This window comes from Anabrus simplex, chromosome 1 (genome assembly GCF_040414725.1).
Source record: "Anabrus simplex isolate iqAnaSimp1 chromosome 1, ASM4041472v1, whole genome shotgun sequence".
Taxonomy (NCBI): domain Eukaryota; kingdom Metazoa; phylum Arthropoda; class Insecta; order Orthoptera; family Tettigoniidae; genus Anabrus; species Anabrus simplex.
In genome coordinates, this window is record NC_090265.1 from 155,632,943 (window position 1) to 155,639,040 (window position 6,098).

Below are 6,098 nucleotides of genomic sequence, written 5' to 3' on the forward strand. Positions count from 1 at the left end.
CCCTGATCCACATAGCAGATGAGGCCACCTGGGCGAGGTACTGGTCATCCTCCCCAGTTGTATCCCCGACCCAAAGCCTCACGCTCCAGGACACTGCCCTTGAGGCGGTAGAGGTGGGGTCCCTCGCTGTGTCCGAACAAAAAAGGATAGATGATGTGAAACTCTAGTCCAACCCCATTACTTTTCTTTTGTGTTTTTCAAATGAACCTATAAAATTATGTCCAGACTAATGTCGGGGCACTCAATAAGATAGCTGACTACATGAAGTCCTTCAGAGAATAAATGACGAAAAACTTGTCAGAAGTGGGATTCGAACCCACGCCCTCAGAGAGGACCAGAATTCTTCACACCTGAATAATTCAGGCAAGGGGTATTACCTTGAGTCTGGCGCCTTAGACCGCTCGGCCATCCTGACATACAAACAGCTATGCACCAAGATAGTAAGTGAGTGACTTGCTATTGATGAAACAATTCATGCTGCGGAGATTTCTACGCCAAGATAGTAAGAGAGCACCTTGCAATTAACGTAAAGGCACTAATTCTGCGGAGGTTTGCGCAGAATTTAGCGAGAGGTATTCGTAGTCAAGACCTTGAAGAAACATACATGCATGGATCTTTATTATAGAACGTTATCCCAAGCTGATGACTGGGAGAGAAGAGTATTCTATTATCATCATCATCATCATCATCATCATCATCTGTTTACCCTCCAGGTTCGGTTTTTCCCTCGGACTTAGCGAGGGATCCCACCTCTACCGCCTCAAGGGCAGTGTCCTGGAGCGTCAGACTCTTGGTCGCGGATACAACTGGGGAGTATGACCAGTACCTCGCCCAGGCGGCCTCACCTGCTATGCGGAACAGGGGTCTGGTGGAGGGATGGGAAGATTGGAAGGGATAGGCAAGGAAGAGGGAAGGAAGCGGCCGTGGCCTTAAGTTAGGTACTATCCCGGCATTCGCCTGGAGGAGAAGTGGGAAACCACGGAAAACCACTTCAAGGATGGCTGAGGTGGGAATCGAACTCACCTCTACTCAGTTGACCTCCCGAGGCTGAGTGGACCCCGTTCCAGCCCTCGTACCACTTTTTCAAATTTCGTGGCAGAGCCGGGAATCGAACCCGGGCCTCCGGGGGTGGCAGCTAATCACGCTAACCACTACACCACAGAGGCGGACGAGTATTCTATTAACGAATTAATTAATTAATTAATTAATTCGTTAATTCTCCGTCCTAAGCCATCGCAGTAGCTATCGCCGGTATAATACAATGTGTGTTGACCAGAATCTGAACAGCGATACCTGATCCTTATCAGCAATAACTGTATCAGTACATGCCCCACCACCGTAGTGACCCATTAGATTAGTTGGTTAGAGTGTCGTTCTAATACCGCAAAGGACGTGGGTTCGTTCCATCTATGGGCCAGTATCTTTTCCACACAGAGCGGAGCATTTTCTTGCATGTACGTTCAGTCCTCAGCCAGAAGGTTGGTTGCATCCTCAACTGCTCCACCATCAGCTGTCATAGATGGCGTAGCCATCACTGAAGAGGCAAACTAGGGAAAGGAGGAGTGAAATAGTTTCCCGTTACTTTCCGCAATCTGCCAGAACTTGTTATTACCTATCCGACTGCCAAAGCCCACTGAAGTGCATGCACCAATAAACTCCTTGAGCCACATGTTCACACCATTCATAGCAGGGACTGGCTGCATAAGGAATGGCATTACTAGCATCGCTCATACTTCGGTCACTTTCACATTGCCAAAGCCAAGGATGAGACTGAGACAGGTCAATGTTCTAGCCCATAGTGCAATAGGCGTCGCCTACAAAGGAATGGCGTGTTCTCGACTCTTCAGAATCAGTTAAAACTCACCGTCCATTTAGAGTCGAAGTGTAGCTTGTGATTGTACAGATATCTCAACCCCGGTATCTCCTGTCTTAACCATTAATCACCGGGCGAGTTGGCCGTGCGCGTAGAGGCGCGTGGCTGTGAGCTTGCATCCGGGGGATAGTAGGTTCGAATCCCACTATCGGCAGCCCGGAAGATGGTTTTCCGTGGTTTCCCATTTTCACACCAGGCAAATGCTGGGGCTGTACCTTAATTAAGGCCACGGCCGCTTCCTTCCAACTCCTAGGCCTTTCCTATCCCATCGTCGCCATAAGACCTATCTGTGTCGGTGCGACGTAAAGCCCCCAGCAAAAAAAAACATTAATCGCGCACCTGTTACTGACGCGGCCAGTACGGGGGCTCAGTAGCGGCGATTGGGAATTCGAAGTGGGGGTGCAAACAAATATACAGACAACAGAAAGTAAGAAAGTAGCCGGGTTGAAGGATATATCAGCGGCGGGGGGGGGGGGGGGGGATACACTTCAAAACTGAACAAAAAAGCTACAAAATGGTAAGCTTTTGATGCTTTGTGAGCGAATTTCGACAGAGAGGTATGGGTTGACAGTTTACTAAATTAAGTGCGCAATAATAGTTTTTTTGTTGTTGAAATTTTGATTCAAGACTATACAATAAAACTTTCACCAAAGAAACAGTATTACACACGTATTACAATTAAATAGAAGTACGGCGTGATTATAAAATTAAAAAAATAATTTAGTATTTAACTAAACTCTAAGAAACTCATCATCATCATCATCTGTTTACCCTCCAGGTTCGGCTTTTCCCTCGGACTCAGCGAGGGATCCCACCTCTACCGCCTCAAGGGCAGTGTCCTGGAGCTTCAGACTCTTGGTCGGGGGATACAACTGGGGAGAATGACCAGTACCTCGACCAGGCGACCTCACCCGCTATGCTGAACAGGGGCCTTGTGGAGGGCCTTAAGTTAGGTACCATCCCGGCATTTGCCTGGAGGAGAAGTGGGAAACCACGGAAAACCACTTGCAGGATGGCTGAGGTGGGAATCGAACACACCTCTACTCAGTTGACCTCCCGAGGCTGAGTGGACCCCGTTCCAGCCCTCGTACCACTTTTCAAATTTCGTGGCAGAGCCGGGAATCGAACCCGGACCTCCGGGGGTGGCAGCTAATCACGCTAACCACTACACCACAGAGGCGGACCTCTAAGAAACTAACAGACAACATTAAAGAGACTCCCGGACTGACGAATGCACGTGGCCAGCAGGTGAATCATACCCCAGTGCCCACGACCTTGGCAAAAAGTATACCCCTGTTACCCTTCCTCACAGCACATGCAAAGTCTCCACTACTTGCTGTGGCGCTATACAAATCGGCTAGCCGCGACGAACGACACTTTGTGAGTATTTTCGATAATAATTTTTTTTATAAAAACAATTTTGCACAAATTGTTTTTTAATAATTCCTATAATTCCTAGTTTCAGCCGGCTAAAATAGAATAAAAATGTAATGTTTTATCTGCAAAGTGGGGGGGGGGGGCGACTGCCCCCCTTCCCCCCCCTTAGTCGCCACTACTGCGGGGGCTGATGACAGCGCATTTTGCCAAAACGGCTGCTGTATCTAATCTAGGTAAATTGTACATCAGTACCTATATATTCAATAAACGTGTGTCAGATACCGGCCACGGTCTAGAAAGCCAAGAATAACGGCCGAGAGGATTCGTCGTGCTGACCACACGACACCTCGTAATCTGTAGGCCTTCGGACAGAGCAGCGGTCGCTTGGTAGGCCAAGGCCGTTCAAGGGCTGTAGTGCCATGGGGAAAAATTCTAGGATTCCAAAGAAATTAATAGATTTTTATGAAAACAAGATGAGAGTTCTGTCCCTCACAAGAACTTGAGCCTGAAGCTGATTTATTCTGGTGGTTACCTGACTACGTACTCGGATTAGAATTTCCAGTTCATAAAATAAGCTGCCAACTTCCAGACAATCCTTGTAATATCCTGACATGGCACGTCACATGGTCAAACAACTGTTCACAGACTTTGCATGAAATAACACTTCGATTTTCAAGCAAAATTCTGAAGTTTTGCACAAACCGATTTTGAGACCGCCAAAAACACGGGTGACTATATGAAGTTCTTTAGGAAACAAGAAGCAAAAAGCTTTGTCAAGGGTGAGATGCCATCCCACGCCCTCAGAGAAGTCCAGAATTCTTTAGACCTGAGTCATTCAAGCAAGGGAATGTACCATGAGTCTGGCGCCTTATACCGCTCGGCCACCCTGACACACAGACAGCGTCCGTGGAACAGAGAATGAGAATAGCATTCTGCGGCGATTTTACGCAGAATTTTTTAGCGTGACAAATTCTTAGTCAAGAACTTGAACATACATACATATTCATTATAGAATGTTACCTCCAGCTGGTGACTGGGAGAGAAGAGTATTCTATTAATTCATTTAAGGCATTAATTCGTCCCTGTCCTAAATCATCGCAGTGGCTACCGCCGGTATAATCCAATGAGTGTTGAACAGAAACTGAACAGCGATGCGCGATCTTTATCTTCAATAAGTACAGCCATATATGACGAGTATGCACAGTGACCCATTAGTTCAGTTGGTTAGAGCGTCGTGCTAATAACGCGGCTGTCGTGGTTTCGGCCCCCACATGGTCCAATACATTTTTAGAAGCAACGCAGGATGTTCATAACTCTTGAGAATTACTTAAAACTCACCGATAGTGCGGTATGTCAGAATATTGAATTCGAAGTGTAGCCTGTGATAGTACAGGTATCTCCTGCGCTCACCTGTTACTCAGTACGAGGGCTGACGACGTCACAGTTGTGTACTTGGCCAAGTACGTACTTACGTATTCAATACTGCCAAGCGTAGCCTACAGTATATATTAGAGACTGTGATAGTCTGCTCGTATATCTAATTAATTTATCTCAACACTTTCCATCCTGCCCAGAGTGCTGAGGGCTTAAAAAATCATCATCATCATCATCATCTGTTTACCCTACAGGTTCGGTTTTTCCCTCGGACTGAGCGAGGGATCCCACCTCTACCGCCTCAAGGGCAGTGTCCTGGAGCTTCAGACTCTTGGTCGGGGGATACAACTGGGGAGTATGACCAGTACCTCGCCCAGGCGGCCTCACCTGCTATGCTGGACAGGGGCCTTGTGGAGGGATGGGAAGATTGGAAGGGATAGGCAAGAAAGGGGGAAGGAAGCGGCCGTGGCCTTATGTTAGGTACCATCCCGGCATTCGCCTGGAGGAGAAGTGGGAAACCACGGAAAACCACTTCCAGGATGGCTGAGGTGGGAATCGAACCCACCTCTACTCAGTTGACTTCCCGAGGCTGAGTGGACCCCGTTCCAGCCCTCGTACCACTTTTCAAATTTCGTGGCAGAGCCGGGAATCGAACCCGGGCCTCCGGGGGTGGCAGCTAATCACGCTAACCACTACACCACAGAGGCGGACTGGCTTAAAAAATACGCTACGAATTTTGCCAAGTTCTGTTCTAGAATCAACGAGTGCGGAATGCTATTCTGTGCTAACGTTAGACAAAATCAAGAATGTAAACGAACGAGGATTTGCAATGGTGAACTCTCCTGGCGCGGTTGGACAGTTGGGCACGCTGATAGTCAGTAGTAGTGAGACCTGAAGAGACTGAGGTAGCCGTTGCATGCATTCATAAAGCAAGATAAATAATTAACGGTCCGCTTCTGTGGTGTAGTGATTAGTGTGATTGGCTGCCAGCCCGGAGACCCGGGTTTGAATCCCGGCTCTGCGACGAAATTGGAAAATGGTATGAGGGCTGGAACAAGGTACACTCAGCCTCAGGCGGTCAACTGAGTAGAGATGGCTTCGATTCCCACCTCAGCCATCGTGGAAGTGGTTTTCCACTTCTCCTCCAGGCAAGTGGCGGGATGGTACCTAGCTTAAAGCCACTTCCGCTTCCTTCCCTCTTACTTTCCATTCCTTCAATTCATCCCATCCCCGCACAAGACACCTGTTCATCATAGCAGGTGAGGACACCTGGGCGACGTGCTGGTCCTTCTCCCCAGTTGTATCCCTAGACCCAAAGTCTCACGCTCAAGGACACTGCCCTAGAGCTGGTAGATGTGAGATCCCTCGCTGAGTCCGAGGGAAAACCAACCCTGGATGGTAAGCATTGTTGTTTGAGTCATCAGTCCATAGACTGGTTTGATGCAGCTTCCCATGCCACCCTATCCTGTGCTAA

The 6,098-nt window shown here is 48.2% G+C and overlaps 1 non-coding gene across 1 annotated transcript; it reads right to left on the reverse strand.

Moving 5' to 3' along the window:
- Positions 1-295: 295 nt before the first annotated feature.
- On the reverse strand, positions 296-415 carry TRNAL-CAA (transfer RNA leucine (anticodon CAA)). The gene is made up of 2 exons: positions 378-415; positions 296-340 (listed from the first exon to the last, which is right to left on the reverse strand). It is a non-coding gene; the product is annotated as a tRNA-Leu (tRNA).
- Positions 416-6,098: the final 5,683 nt, after the last annotated feature.